Source organism: Erinaceus europaeus, chromosome 12 (assembly GCF_950295315.1).
Source record: "Erinaceus europaeus chromosome 12, mEriEur2.1, whole genome shotgun sequence".
Lineage (NCBI taxonomy): Eukaryota > Metazoa > Chordata > Mammalia > Eulipotyphla > Erinaceidae > Erinaceus > Erinaceus europaeus.
This window is the reverse complement of record NC_080173.1, coordinates 67,781,283-67,797,918: the sequence shown is the minus strand read 5'-3', so window position 1 is coordinate 67,797,918 and position 16,636 is coordinate 67,781,283.

Genomic DNA, 16,636 nt, shown 5'->3' with positions numbered 1-16,636 from the left:
CGGACCCCACAGGCAAGTCCCACATCAGACTAGGCTTGGGAAGCAGGGAGTGAAGGATTTGGGCTGTGTGATCTCATCATCAAGTCAGGAGCATGAGCTTTCAACAGGCAGGTGGGGATTGGAATAAGCCATGCTGGATCCAGAGCAGTCCCCAGGAACCAGGAATAGCTCGAATAGCCCCACTGACTGGAGGTGTGAGCTGAGCAGGCCCAGGCCATGCTGATCCCTTACACAATGCCTGGAGCCAGTGTTGGTCAGGGGAGGGCAGTTGGCTGGAGGAGGTGACCTCTACGCCTCCCTCGGGAGAGGGGGAGAAGGGCTGCTGCCCCTCCCTAAAAACCTACACCCTCTTTTCCCTTTCGTGACCAAGAATAAGCACCCCCTCCCTACACTGGTGACCACGTAGCCTTGGGGGGTTGGGATTGCTGTCACCATGGCAACAGCAGGCAGTGTGTGTCAGCAGGGGGTGTGTGGACATCAACCTGTTCTCTGTGGTTCCCACGCAGCCTGCCTGGGATCCAGGGTTTAAACTGTTCACCCCCTCCCCCCAGTCGCCTGGCTCTAAAGTCTGAGCTGCCCCTCCCTTTGTTTCCCACCTCCGCCCCCATCAACCCACCCCCAAGACAGCAACAATTCATTGAGGAACCAATGGAACCAGGAAGTCTCAGTTCTTGAGAAGGTTCTAGAGAAACCTGGGCTCCTCCACTCCAAGAAAAAGCACAAACCCTCCCCAGAGCCCTTTCCCTGGCTGGTCACAGCCTGTCCAGGGCCCACGGCTCTGCCTGCCCTCCCCTCACAGGTGGGAGCAGGTGCTGCCAGCACAAGACCATAGTAAGGTCACTGTGGGCCAGTTGCCCAGGGGTGGACAGATGGCCAACCCCCCTGGAACTGGCCCCTCTGCCCTGGAGGCTGGGACTGTGAGAAGCAGATCTCCCCCCACCCCCGTGTGTTTCAATGAGCTTCCTCTTCTAAGTAAATTCACTCCCTTTATGTCATCATACCACCCCCTTGGCTTGCATTCTCCAAAAAAGCCTCGTGCCCAGCTCCTGGAAGCTCTTTTGGACATGGTCAGAAGTTACCAGCCTACTCCCATCTTCTTCTGAGCCCGTTGGGTCACTGCTCTGTGTACATAAGCGTGCATATGTATATATATATATATATATATATATATATATATATATATATATATATATACACACACACACAGACACATCACTGTAGGTGACCAAGCCTGGGAAAGGCCACCACCTGACATCTCTGGGGGTCACTGGCCATGATGATGCACATTCATGAGTGCCCACCATGTGCCAGGCATGAGTCTCTCTTTGGTCTTGTAAGGGTGGCATCATCTCCCTTCTGGTGTGGAGGACGCTCCAGGGTGAGGGGGCCCTGTTAGAACCTGGACTGCCCCCTCCTGTCCATCCACATCCCCTCTCCACCCCCTGAAGGCACATTTGGTGAACAGCACCACAACCAGGAAGTCTCTGGAAGACTCTAGGGAAGCCTGGACCTCTCCCACCTCAGGCAGAAGGCACAGACTGGCTCACTTGTCAGAAAACTTCTGCTTTCTCCTTTGGCAGCAAGCAGTCATCTGAGGGAGTCAGACCTCCAGACCAGGCACAGGGTGGGGTCTGAGCACCGTGTCCTATCTTGTGTCGGCAGGCTGCCGCCTATCAGCTATCTGGCTCCTTGTTTAGATTCAGCATCCGGGTGGGAGGCAGGGACTAAAAACACTCCCTATGTGTTTAGAAGATTCTTGGAAGATAAACTCCCCTCTTGGCTCTGAGATTGTGTACTCGCTGGCCCTGCTTCCTGAGGTTCTGATCTGATAGTGGGGGTGCTGAAGGGGTCTGTGAGGGCACGTGTGGTGGCATGCCGCTCGAACTTACTTTATGATCATGGCTGTGACATAAAACTTTAGGGAAGCCTGTGCGGACACCACAGCGTAAACAGCACAGAGTGACCCTGAAACTGCGTCTCTCTCTGTGTGTGTGTGTGGTTGTGAGTGGGAAGCAGTGGTCTCCTAGGTACAGGTGCATGATGGCTCATGGCTCCTCTGCTCTGGGTCCAAGTTTATCTACCTGAAAAACAGGCTAATTTTGGACTCCCCTCCAGCTGGGCGGAGCTGCCACGCCCCCCCCTTAACCTCCCCCCTCTACTTGTGACCTTGGGAGGCAGGCCAAACCTATTTCTGTGGGTGGGGGCCTCCCACAACTCATGTCTAGTGGCTGTTTGTTTATCTGAGCAGGGACAAAAGCAATTTCTCCTCTAGGGACCAAGCGCCAGTCCCAGGAGGCAGGCGACCAGGGCAGGGAGAGGTTTCCTTTGGCAGAGAGCTATAGGACAGACTAAATCACAAGCCAGTTCCTTTCCTTGAAACCCCAGCTGAGACAGGACATGTGGCTGGCTCTTCGAATTGCTAGCGGTAGCTTCCCAAGACCTGTGATGACAGGGAGCGGTACAGGGGTAGAGCGTGAAGATGGTACACTGGGGACAGAATCTCTTCAAAGCCTGACTGAAAGTGAACCACATAGGACTCTGCCTCCCACCCCCACCCCAGGTTCAGGACCCACGACCACATGGGAATGCTTCTGGGAAAAGTTCTGGCGCTGTGGTGTCTCTCTCTGAATAAGAAACATAATTGACCAGGGAATGGTGAAATTGGGCAAGGCCCTGGCACCACACAGAAGATTTATCTGTTTATTTATTTATTTATTTTTTATTGCCTGCAGAGTTATCACTGGGAATAGGTGCCTGCACTTTGAATCCACTGCTCCTTTTTTTTTTTTTTTTTGGATAGAATGGAGAGAAATTGAGAGAGAAAGGGAAGATAGAGAGGGAGAGAGAAAGATAGACACCTGTAGACCTGCTTCACTGCTTGTAAAGTGACCTTCCTGCTGGTGGGCAGCTGGGGGCTCGAACTGGGATCCTTGAGCAGGTCTTTATGCTTCCTACTATGTGCCCTTAACCAGGTGCACTACCACACAGCCCCCAAGATTTGTTTATTTTATGAAGCAACCTGAGTTTTGCTCTGTCATATGTGGTACTGGACACCAAAACCAGGGTCTCATGCACACAAGGAATGTGCTCTAGGCTGTTCCCATGTCCCTGATTCTTTTGCTGGGGTAGGGGGTGGGTCAAGGTTGGAGTCAGGTTGAGTCTACACAGGACCCCTCCTGCTTTCCATGTGGGATTGGAGTGGGTTGGTGACCAGTTTCACATTTCACTCTCCCTCAGGCTCCCCTTCCCTCCTTCCTTAGGAGCCTGCAGAGTTACTGAATGTGTCCTGACAGGATGTGCTGCAGACTTCTTTCATCATGTGTTCTGTACCCATCTATGGCTGCTGAATAAACACAAATTTTAGATAAACAGCAAACCATAAATTATATATATATATATATATATATTTTTTTCTTTTTTCTCCCCCCCTCAGCTCTGGCTTATGATGGTGTGGGAGATTGAATCTGGGACCTTGGAGCCTTAGGCACGAGAGTCTTTTTGCATAACCATTATGTTATCTACCCCTGCTCTAAATACATTTTAAAATTTTATTTTATATTATATTTATTTATGTATTGCCTCCAGGGTTACCGCTGGGTCTCTGTGCCACACTACAAATCCACTGCTCCTGGCAGCCATCTTTTTCCATTGTTGATGTTGTTGCTGCTGTTGCTGTTGTTGGATAGGACAGAGAGAAATGGAGAGAGGAGGGAAGACAGAGAGGGGAGAGAAAGACAGACACCTGCAGACCTGCTTCATCACTTGTCAAGTGATCGCCCCTGCAGGTGGGGAGCCAGGGGTTCCTTCCTTGTGATTCATATTATGTGCACTTAACCTGGTGCGCCACCGCCCGACCCCCATAAATACATTTTAACTTTTTTTTGCTACTAGGGTCTCACACCTGCAGAATTCCACTGCTCCTGACTGATTGTTGTCTTTTTTTTTCTTTTTCAGTTCCAGATAGAAAGAGATAAAAAGGGGGATGGGCAGTAGCGCACATAGTGCGAAGTGCAAGGATCCACACAATGATCCTGGTTCAAGCCCCTGGCTCCCCACCTGCAGGGGGGGGGTCACTTCACAAGCAGTGAAGCAGGTCTGCAGGTGTCTGTCTTTCTCTCTCCCTCTCTGTCTTCCCCTCCTCTCTCCATTCTCTCTGTCCTATCCAGCAGCAGCAACAAGATAGTAATATCAGCAACAACAACGACGGGAAAAAGATGGCTGCCAGGAGCAGTAGATTTGTGGTATAGGCACCCGGCCCCAGAGATAACCCTGGGGAGAAAAAAAAAGAGACAGTGAAAGAGAAAGCAACACACAGAGAGAAGGAGGAACACCACAGCACTGTTCCACTGTACATGGTGCTCCTATGTGGTGCTGGGGGCTTGAACCCAGATCTTACCATATGGGAAAGTATTTGCTCTATTGTGTGAGCTAGTTCCTACTCAAAAATACATATTAAAAGATTTATTTACTTATTTATTTATGAGAGACATACACAGAGAGAAAGAATGAGAGCACCACTCTGGTACATGCAGTGATTGGAATCAAGTTCCAAACCTCATACTCTCGGGTCCAGTGCTTTGACACTGTGCCACTTCCTATGTGAACACACACACACACACGCATTTTAAAGTATAGCTATATCCCAAATGGGACATACTTATACTGGGTGGCATATACTTTTATGTACTATCCCTGAATACCCTGCACATGCCCTACCTATCTTAGGAAAACTCAGACTGAGAGAAAGACAAAGAGAGAGGAAAGAAGAGATAGAGAAAGGCTAAGGCAGCTACCAACAAGTCCATCTCTTGGTCACCCTCCAGCTGGTCACAGGTTCCAGGAACTGACAGCACTGTGCTCAAGGGACTTCCCCTCTGGCAATGAGTGGTTCAGATACAGGCCCCTGGGGGAGGGCAGCAGGGCTGGCCCGTAGGTCCTTTTGCCTGTGGACTTCCTTCCCAGAGTTTTCTAAAGCTTTAATCTCTCCTGAGCCAGAGGTGTCTCAACTCCCTTCCTGTAAGCCAGCAGCCACCCAGCAGCACAGCCACCTTGCAGAAGGGCACCCTCAGGCAGGCCTGACTGCTCTCTCTGAATGGGGTGGGAAAGGGCATGGTGCCTAGTTTTATTAACAAACGCAGGAGCTAGACGGCCTGTTTACTTCCAACCCTGGAGTGCAGGGAGATGGGGTGCAGACCCCCATAGTCAACTCAGTTCCCTCCAATTCCTTTCCCCTTGTAATTGCTGAATCTTTCTAGCTACCTTTAGCCATCATGGTTGGCTCTGAGCAAGGTACTTGACTCATTGTCTCATTTAACCCTGACACAACCTTTAGGACATACGGACCTAGGTTGGGGGTGAATGTGTTTTGCAGGCACCTATCACAGTTGATGAGAAATTGTACCCATGTGTCATAACTGTACTATAAGCCAGTAAACTGATGGGGAGGGAGACTTCCACAGGGAAGCTCATTAGGACAGCAGGAATTTGTTTCTGTGTTATTTATTGAGCTGTGACCTCTCCTGGGCTTTCTTCAATTAAGGTCATACTCTATTCATGGGAAGACTCACAGCCAAAAGAATGATCTGTGGTGGGTAAAATAGTTGACTTGGGTAGTGGGCTATTTTTTTTTAAGATTTTATTTATTTATGAGGAAGACAGGAGGAGAGAGAAAGAACCAGACATCACTCTGGCACATGTGCTGCCAGGGATCGAACTCAGGACCTCATGCTTGAGAGTCCAAAGCTATATCACTGCGTCACCTCCCAGACCACTATATATATTTTTTAAGATTTTATTTATTAGAAAGATAGGAGGAGAGAGAGAAAAAAAAACAGACATCACTCTGGCTGGTACATGTGCTGCTGAGGACTGAACTCAGGACCTCATTCTTGAGAGCCCAATGCTTTATCCACTGCACCACCTCCCAGACCACTAGTGGGCTATTTTGCATTGTCATGTGTGCCACCCAGGTTCAAGCCTCAGCTCCACCGAACTGGAGGAAGCATCAATACTGTGATCTGTTTCAATCTTTCTCTGCCTCTATACAAGAAAAAAAAAAATCAAGGTGACTCCAAAGGGTCACCCCAGTTCAGCCAGTGCGGGTTACCAGAGGGTCTGAGTGGCAGTGTCAGGCCTCCCTCATTCCCATCCTGTCTCCTGCCTGCCACACCCTCCCCTGCTGGGGCTTGGTGCCTGCATAATTAATTCACACTCCTGGTGGGCTCATTCTCCTTCTTCTTCTCCTCCTCCTCCTTCTTTCTTTCTTCCTTTCTTTTCTTTGATAGGACAGAGAGAAATTGAGAGAAGGGGAGATAGAGAGAAAGAGAGAGGCAGAGATACCTGCAGACCTGCTTCATTGTTTATGAACCTTTCCACCTACACATGAGGACCAGGGACTTGAACCCAGGCCCTTAAGCATGGTAATATGTGCACTCAACCATGCGTCCCATTGCCTGGCCCCTCAAGTCCACCTTTAGCACCTCACTTTCTGCTGCTTTTCTGAAGGATCCTATTCCTGGCCAGTCAGTAAGTGGCTGAGCTGGGAACCAAACCCAAATCTCTGAAGTCTGCTGTCCTTGCTGCTTGCTTTGAACCGAGTGCTGGCCTGACAGTGCTTCTGTGGAGACACATCTGCAGGGAAGTGTGGAGGTTTGGGTGCAGAAAAGCAGGAAGGGGGTTGGGGAGTGGGGTGGTACATGCTGGTTCCGAGACTCCAGTTGACCTACTGGGCCCTCCTGTCCTGGGCTCTTCTTGTGCAGTCTGAACACCAGCCAACAGCCAGCTGGAAAGTGACCTTCTTAGTGTAAGCGTCCCCCGTATTTGCTCCCTGACTTCTCCCTAGCCAAAGCCTTGAGGATCATGTCTTAGCTGCTGGAGTTTGGGTGAGGTCAAGGCTGGCCACCCAGACAGGGCCAGGCAGCCAATGTTTGCAGAATGAGTGAATAAAAGGAAATCAGTAAAGCACAGAATGACCAGGCCCCATTCCAGGTTTGGGACTAAATATTTACCTTGCCCATTGGGCAATCCCGAGAGATAAGCCATGTTTTCTGAATTCTATTTATGCCGGTTTTCCTTCAGTGATGGACACAATCAACCTAGTGCTGTCAGAATTTGGACAGCTGTCTCCATATGTGGGGCCTGGATATCCCAGGTGCTTGATCCTTGGTTTTTGTAGCCTTCAGCTCCCAGCATCCTCTTTGTGGGCTCTGCTTCCCAGACAACTCTGCTTCTCCATCCTGTGGCCTGGCCTGGCCACCACCTCCATAGGCTGCAGGTCATATCAGACTTGGCTCTCAATAAGCTCCGGTTCCTCCTCAGCCGTGAGGTCGACCATTGTGGGGCGCTGCTTAGAGTAGTGGATGACAGACTTGTCTGGGCTACTGCTTGAATAGCCTCAGGGATGAGGATGGGAAAAGAGGTGTCTTTTAAATTTTTTTAAAAATGTATTTAGTAGGACTGGGGAGATAGCATAATAGTTACACAAAAAAAGACTTTCATATCTGAGACTCTCAGGTCCTAGGTTCAATCCTCAGCACCACCATAAGCCAGAGCTTGCAGTGCTCTGGTCTCTATCTCTCTATACCTCTCTCTCTCATTGAAATAAAATTAATAAAATTTTTAATATTTGTTAATTATATAATTTTATTTGTCTTTTTTTTCACTGAGGTTTCATCACTCTAGGTTGGTTTTTCCAGATAGAGAAAAAGAGAGGGCAGGGGTAGATAGCATAGTGGTTATGCAAAGAGACTGTCATGTTTGAGGCTCCATTGTCCCAGGTTCAATCCCCTGCACCACCATAAGCCAGAGCTGAGCAGTGCTCTGGTGTTTTTCTCTGTGTCTTTCTCTCTCTGTATCTCTCTCAAAAATAAAATACTTAAAAAAAAAAAAAAGAAAAAGAAAAAGAAAAAAAAGAAAAAGAGAGACAAAAAGGCAAAGAGTGAGAAGACCACAGCATTGAACTTTCCTCCAGTGTGGTGAAGGCCAGCCTCGAAACTAGGCCACACGCATGACCAAGCAGTGTACTACCCAAGTGAGGTATTTTGCCGGCCCTTTTAAGATTTGTTTATTTACTTATTAGTGAGAGAGAACCAGAGCATCACTCTGGCACATGCAAGGCCAGGGACCTCATGCTTGAAGATCAAAGCCTTATCTATCCCAGCCCCAAGGAACATCTGTCCCAATGCAAAAGGGTAGGAGGTGGCATGCTGGTCCCAGCAAAGCTTCAGAGTTGTAGGTAAGGATTCAGGGATTTAGTATGGAGTCTCTGTCAGTTTCTGGGGCTCACGGCAGGGTCAGAGGGGGCTGGTCATGGCAAATGAACACAGAAAGAGCTGTGTGTGATGTAGGGTATGGGGAGGGGAGCTCTGCTTTGGAACATACTGGTTGAAGAATAAAGCTGCAGTGAGCAAGTCCAACCCTACTGCTTAGTTCGTCTGCTGAGGATGCAGGAGGGAGGCAGAGGTGGTGGTGCATGAGGGGCACCCCAGGAACAAACAGTCTCACTCAGCAGATACCATATGCAGCTCAAAGCTCTACTAATAGTTTCAGGGCTGGAGAAATAGCTCACCAAGTAGGGGACATGCCCTATCTTGCCCTCAGCTCAGGTTCGAGTTCTGGCACTATATGGAAGGTGCTCCAGTGCTGAAGAAGGTTCAGTGCTGTGGTGTCTTTCCCTCTCTGTGCTTCTGTATCTGAATGGAAAATCTACCAGAACAGTGACCTTGGGTACTTTTGAGGCCCTGCTCCAAGGAGGTTATGCAGGGGATGTGGAGAGGGAAAACACAGAAAAGATTCTGTTGCAGGCAGTTTGAGATAGCCTCCAGTATTTGGAGGCAGGTGACACTCTGCTAAGGGTTTAGGAGACACAAATGGTCCTTACTTCTCTAAGAACAGAGGCCTGTAGTGCTGACTCATATACAGGGGTGGGACTTCCTCAGCAAGCTCTCAGTGCAGGAGGGTTTCAGAATATATCTCAGAGCCTTCTAAAGGAGCAGCCCTGTGACTTCCTTGTTCCTTTCCAGATCCGTTCTTAAGTTTAGATTTTCCTTCCAAACTTCTACAAGTCATTTCTCCAGAGTTCAAACTCAACATGCCCAGTTCTCCCTCCCCCTGACCAAACACATGTAAATTCTCAGATTGAAGGCTACTAGCATTCCCATTACTATCCAAGTGGAAATGAGAAAACCATAGACAAGGAGGAGCGGGGGTGGAGTGAGGAAGACAATGGGTGCCTTGCTCATGGGGACTCAGCACCATCTGGGTGAATGGAAAGATGGGAGGACTCAGGCAGAAGTGTCTGCCTGCTTGGTGATGGGCTTCCCATGGTGGCTGGATGGCCATATGGTATTTGGTTTAAAGTCCAAGCTCATGGTGCAAACACCTGGGTACAAATGGTTGTGCTCAATTGTTTTCTCTCCCTTCCCAGGAAAGGCCAGGAAGGAAAAGGGCCCAGCTTAAGGGAGGAAGCATTGTTCCCACTGGATGAAACATCATATTCAGGTAGTCGGGCCTGGCAGGGAGCCAATAGGGAGCACGGAATTTTATGGCTGTTGGGCCTTCCTAAGAAGAGTTCATTCAACCCTTGCCTTTTTCATCCTGCTTCTGGAACTAACCCATCCCTGCTAAATCAGACACTCCAAAGTCCAGCTTAGGCTAGAGACCTTCACCTGGCCCAGAGTTTTTCCTTCTTCCTCTCTAGTTCTGCCAAAGTCCTAGTCCTTCTATATCACCCCTTCCTTCCTCTATCCTAAGGTCTCTGGGTCACCTGACTTAGAATCTCCAACAAGGGTCATTGTGTGACTGATCAGAATAGCTCTTCATCTTCCAAGAAGAGGAGAAGGCTACTTCCAGGATAACCACTTCACCTCGTCATAAAACCCTGTATTTGCATAAGTGTCATCAGTTGTAAAAGGGTTTTCACAGTTCACTTTCTCATTCGGTGTTCATCACAACACTATAAAGCTGTAAAGATCATAATGATCTTCCTCTTGTCAAGGACAGGCCTCAGGGTGGCAGATGCCCTTAGCTGTGGTGAATCACACACTCCACTCAGGGGGAGGTGAGGCTGTGTAGAAACTGCCAGATTAGCCTGGGTTGGAATCCAGCTTGGAAATTTATTCTGTTGTGTGACACTTTGAGTCAGAGACTTTGTCTTACTAATTCTCAATTTCCTTACCTATAAAAAGGGGTAGTGATCTGGAAAGACAGCATAATGGTTATGCAAAAAGACTTCCATACTTGAGGCTCTGAAGTCCCAGGTTTAATTCGAAGCACCAACATGAGCCAGAGCTGAGCAGTATTTTGCTTTCTCTCTGAAATAAAATAAATAAATAAATAAATAATTTAGCCTCCAGGGTTATCACTGGGACTCAGTGCCTGCACTATGAACTCACTACTCCTGGAGGCCATTTTTCTCTTTTGTTGCCTTTGTTTATCGTTGTTGTTTTTATTGTTGTTGTTGTTATTGATGTCCTTGTTGGATAGGACAGAGATAAATTAAAGAGGAAAGGAAGACAGAGAGGGGGAGAGAAAGATAGACACTTGCAGACCTGCTTCACCACCTGTGAAATGACCTCCCTACAGGTAGGGAGCTGGGGGCACGAACCAGGAACCTTGTGCTGGTCATTGCACTTAACCTGCTATGCTGTCTGACTCCCAGTAAATAAATTTGTAAATTTTATTTATTTATTTTCCCTTTTATTGCCCTTTTTTATTGTTGTTGTTGTCATTGATGTCGTCATAGTTGGGTAGGACAGAAAGAAATGGAGAGAGGAGGGGACGACAGAGAGGGGGTGAGAAAAATGGACACTGGAAGACCTGGTTCACCACCTGTGAAGCGACTTACCTGCAGGTGGGGAGCCAGGACTAGAACCGGAACCCTTATGCCGGTCCTTGCGCTTCATGCCACCTGCACTTAACCCACTGCGCTACCACCCGACTCCCAATAAATACATTTTTAATATTTATTTATTTATTCCCTTTTGTTGCCCTTGCTGTTTTATTGTTGTAGTTATTATTGTTGTCTTTAGATAGGACAGAAAGAAATGGAGAGAGGAGGGGAAGAGAGAGAGGGAGAGAAAGACAGACAACTGAAGACCTGCTTCACCACCGGTGATACCCCTGGATCTCCACGTGCAGGAAGGATGCAGATGATGTAGAATGGGTCAGTGTAGATTATGGAGAGGGCGAAGATGGGGATGATGCAGAACAGGGAGATGGAGATGGAGCAGATGTGGATGATGCAGAAGAGAGAGATGGAGATGGTGATGACGCAGATGGTGAAGACTGCAATGATGCAGATCTCCCTCTTCTGCATCATCACCCTCCCCGCCATGTCTATCATCTCCATCTCCCTCTTCCACATCATCCACATCTGCTCCATCTCCATCTCCCTCTTCTGCATCCCCGCCACCTCCATCATCTCCATCTCCCTCTTCTGCATCTTCACCATCCCCGCCATCCCCGCCATCTCCATCATCTCCATCTCCCTCTTCTCCATCATTGCATCTCTGCTATCTGGATTGTATTGTCTCCATCTCCTTTATTTCCATCATCTGCATCTTTCCCCAGTGCATCGTCTCCACCTCCATTTAAAAGATTCAGCCTATGGTCTGTGCATTAAAATTTTTGAGATATTCAATCAATTTTTCTCTCTCATATTAATTAGTGATTTATATGACTACAAGTTAATAGAAGTGTATATAAACACCATTCCCCCCACCAGAAGTCTGTGTCCCCAACTGCCCCCTCCAGCAGTGAAGCGGAACATCCACCCTCACCCTCAAACCAGAGATTTTTACTATGGTGCCCTGCTCCAAACTCAGTCAAATCCTGCTTTGAGTTTTCCTTTTTGTTCTTCTTTCTCAGCTTCTGTTTATGAGTGGGATCATGACATACTCATCTTTGTCTTTGTGACTTAGCTCACTTAGCATAATTCTTTTTAGCTCCAACCAAGATGGGTCAGAGAAGGTGGGTTCATTGTTCTTTTTTTTTTTTAAGACTTTATTTATGTATTAATGAGAAAGATAGGAGGAGTGAGAGAAAGAACCAGACATCACTCTGGTACATGTGCTGCTGGGGATTGAACTCAGGACCTCATGCTTGAGAGTCCGATGCTTTATCCACTGCACCACCCTCAGACCACAATTTTTTTGAAGATTTTATTTATTTATTTTATTTTATTATTTTTTTTATTGGTGTTTTAATATCTTTTGGATAAATGCCTAAGTGGTATTGCTGGATCATTAGATATTTCTATTTTTATTTGTGTAAGGACTCTCCATTGTTGTTTTCCAAAGGGTGGCACCAGTTTGTTTTTTTAAATAATTTATTTCTTTATTGGGGAATTAATGCTTTACATTCAACAGTAAATACAATAGTTTGTACATGCATAGCATTCCCCAGATTCCCATTTAATAATACAACCCCCGCTATGTCATTCATCATCTTTCATGGACCTGTATTCTCCCCACCCACCCACCCACCCCAGAGTCTTTTTTTTTTTATTATTATTATTTTTTTTTTATTTTTTATTATTATTTTTTTTATTTAAGAAAGGATTACTTAACAAAACCATAGGGTAGGAGGGGTACAACTCCACACAATTCCCACCGCCCAATCTCCATATCCCACCCCCTCCCCCGATAGCTTTCCCATTCTCTATCCCTCTGGGAGCATGGACCCAGGGTCATTGAGGGTTGCAGAAGGTAGAAGGTCTGGCTTCTGTAATTGCTTCCCTGCTGAACATGGGCGTTGACTGGTCGGTCCATACTCCCAGTCTGCCTCTCTCTTTCCCTAGTAGGATGGGTCTCTGGGGAAGCTGAGCTCCAGGACACATTGGTGGTGTCTTCACTCCAGGGAAGTCTGGCCGGCATCCTGATGACACCTGGAACCTGGTGACTGAAAGGAGAGTTAACATACAAAGCCAAACAAATTGTTGAGCAATCATGGACCCAAAGCTTGGAAAAGTGGAGAGGAAGTATTAGGGAGGTACTCACTGCAAACTCGAGTATACTTCTGCTTTCTTACTTTGGTGCCATACTCCAAACTCAGTCAATTTCTGCTTTGCGTTTCTACTTCTTCTTTCTTTTTTTACATGCATAACATTCCCCAGATTCCCATTTAGCAATAAAACCCCCACTATTTCATTCATCATTTTTCATGGACCTGTATTCTCCCCACCCACCCACCCACCCCAGAGTCTTTTACTTTGGTGTAATACTCCAATTCCATTTCAGGTTCGACTTGTGTTTTCTTTTCTAATCTTGTTTTTCAACTTCGGCCTGAGAGTGAGATCATCCCATATTCATACTTCTGTTTCTGACTTATTTCACTCAACATAATTTTTTCAAGGTCTATCCAAGATTGGCTGAAAACAGTGAAGTCACCATTTTTTACTGCTGAGTAGTATTCCATTGTGTATATATACCACAACTTGCTCAACCACTCATCTGTTCTTGGACACCTGGGTTGCTTCCAGGTTTTGGCTATTACAAATTGTGCTGCCAAGAACATATGTGTACACAGATCTTTTTGGAAGGATGTGTTGGGTTCCTTAGGATATATCCCCAGGAGGGGAATTGCAGGGTCATAGGGTAGGTCTATTTCTAGCCTTCTGAGAGTTCTCCAGACTGTTCTCCACAGAGGCTGGACCAATTGACATTCCCACCAGCAGTGCAGGAAGGTTCCTTTGACCCCACACCCTCTCCAGCATTTGCTGCTATTACCTTTCCTGATGTATTACATTCTCACAGGAGTGAAGTGATATCTCATTGTTGTCTTGATTTGCATTTCTCTGACAATCAGAGACTTGGAGCATTTTTTCATGTGTTTCTCGGCCTTTTGGATCTCTTCTGTGGTGAATATTCTGTCCAAGTCCTCTCCCCATTTTTGGATGGGGTTATTTGTTGTCTTGTTGTTGAGTCTGGCAAGCTCTTTATATATGTTGGTTATTAAACTCTTATCTGATGTATGGCATGTAAAGATCTTCTCCCATTCTGTGAGGGGTCTCTTGGTTTGGGTAGTGGTTTCTTTTGCTGTGAAGAAGCTTTTTAATTTGATGTAGTCCCATAGGTTTATATTTGCCTTAGTCTTCCTTGTAATTGGATTCGTTTCATTGAAAATGTCTTTAAAATTTATGCAGAAAAAAGTTCTTCCAATATTTTCCTCTAAGTATCTGATAGTTTCTGGTCTAACATCCAAGTCCTTGATCCGCTTGGAATTTACTTTTGTATTTGGTGAAATACAGTGATTCAGTTTCATTCTTCTGCATGTTTCAACCCATTGTTTCCAACACCATTTGTTGAAGAGACTCTGCTTTCCCCATGTAATAGTCTGGGCCCCTTTGTCAAAGATTAGATGTCCATACGTGTGGGGCCTCATTTCTGGGCTCTCAATTCTATTCCACCGGTCAGTGTGTCTGTTCATGTTCCAGTACCAAGCAGTTTTGATGACAATGGCCCTATAATACAGTTTGAGATCTGGGAGTGTGATGCCTCCTGTTCTGTTCTTTTTTCTCAAGATTGTTTTGGCAATTATAGGTCTTTTCTGGTTCCAGATAAACATTTGTAGCATTTGTTCTATTCTCCTAAAAAATGTGCTTGGGATCTTGATGGGGAGAGCATTAAATTTGTAGATGGCTCTGGGTAATATATTCATTTTGATGATGTTAATTCTTCCAACCCATGAACATGGAATATCTTTCCACTTCTTTGTGTCTTTTTCAATTTCTTTGAGTAGTGACTCATAATTTTCAGTATACAAGTCTTTCACTTCTTTGGTTAGGTTTACTCCTAGATATTTTATTGTTTTTGTTGCTATAGAAAAAGGAATTGATTTCTGGATTTCAATTTCTTCTATCTTAGTGTTTGCATAGAGGAATGCCACTGACTTTTGAATGTTAATTTTATAGCCTGACACCTTACTGTATTGCCTGATGATTTCCAAAAGCTTCTTGCTGGATTCCTTAGGTTTTTCCATGTATACTATCATGTCATCTGCAAATAAGGAGAGTTTGACTTCTTCTCTTCCAATCTGTATGCCTTTAATTCCTTGCTCCTGCCTGATTGCTATGGCAAGAACTTCCAACACTATGTTGAATAGTAATGGTGATAGTGGGCAGCCAGTTTTTCACCATTGAGTATGATGTTGGCTGTAGGTTTGCTATATATAGACTCCACTATCTTCAGGAATTTTCCATCTATTCCCATTTTTTGTAGTGTTTTGATCATAAAGTGATGTTGTATTTTGTTAAAGGCTTTCTCTGCATCTATTGATATGACCATGTGGTTTTTGGTCTTGCTTTTGTTGATGTGGTGGATCACACTGATTGATTTACGCATATTAAACCAACCTTGCATGCCTGGGATAAACCCCACTTGGTCATAATGAACAATCTTTTTGATATACTGCTGTATCCGGTTGGCTAGAATTTTGTTCAATATTTTCGCATCTATGTTCATCAGAGATATTGGTCTGTAGTTTTCTTTTGTGGTTGTGTCTCTGTCTGCTTTTGGTATCAGGGTGATGTTGGCTTCATAGAAGCTGGCAGGGAGTATTCTAGTGTCTTCAATCTTCTGGAAGACTTTTAAAAGTAGAGGTATTAGTTCTTCTTTGAAGGTTTTGTAGAATTCATTTGTAAAACCATCTGGTCCAGGACTTGTATTTTTGGGGAGATTTTTGATAACTGTTTCAATTTCATTAGCTGTGATGGGCCTGTTCATGTTATCCACTTCCTCTTGACTTAGTTTTGGAAGTTGGTAGGTATCTAGGAAATCATTCATTTCTTCCAGGTTCTCTAGCTTGGTGGCATATAGTTGTTCATAGAAGCTTCACATGATATGTTGAATTTCTGCGGTGTCTGTTGTGATATCTCCTCTTTCATTTACTATCCGATTTATTTGGGTCTTCTCCCTTTTTTGTTTTGTGAGTCTGGCTAAAGGCTTGTCGATTTTGTTTACTCTTTTGAAGAACCAACATTTACTTTCATTGATCTTTTGTATGGTTTTCCTATTCTCAATGTTATTGATTTCTGCCCTAACTTTAGTGATTTCTGTCCTTCTGGTTGCTTTAGGATTCCTTGGTTGTTCTTTTTCTAGGTCTTTGAGATGTGCAATCAGGCTGTTTATTTGTGCCTTTTCTTGTTTCCTAATGTGTGCTTGTATAGCTATGAACTTCCCTCTTAGGACTGCTTTAGCTGTGTCCCAAATATTTTGATAGCTTGTGTCTTCATTTTCATTGAACTCTCAAAACATTTTGATTTCTTCCTTGATTTCCTCTTTGACCCAGAGGTTGTTAAGAAGTGTACTGTTGAGCTTCCACATTTTGGCACTGTTACTAATCTTTTGTTGATTGTTAAGTGTTAGTTTAATTCCACTGTGGTCTGAGAAGATGCTTGGGATGATTTCAGTGTTCTTGAATTGGCTGATGCTGTCTTTGTGGCCTAACATATGGTCTATCCTTGAGAATGATCCATGTGGATTTGAGTAAAATGTGTATTCCAGTTTCTTGGGATGAATGACTCTGAAAATGTCCAACAGTTCTAGTTTACCTATCTCTTCATTTAGCTCCCTTATGTTTTTACTGATTTTCTTCCTGGATGATCTGTCAAGTTGAGAGAGTGGGGTGTTGAAGTCCCCTA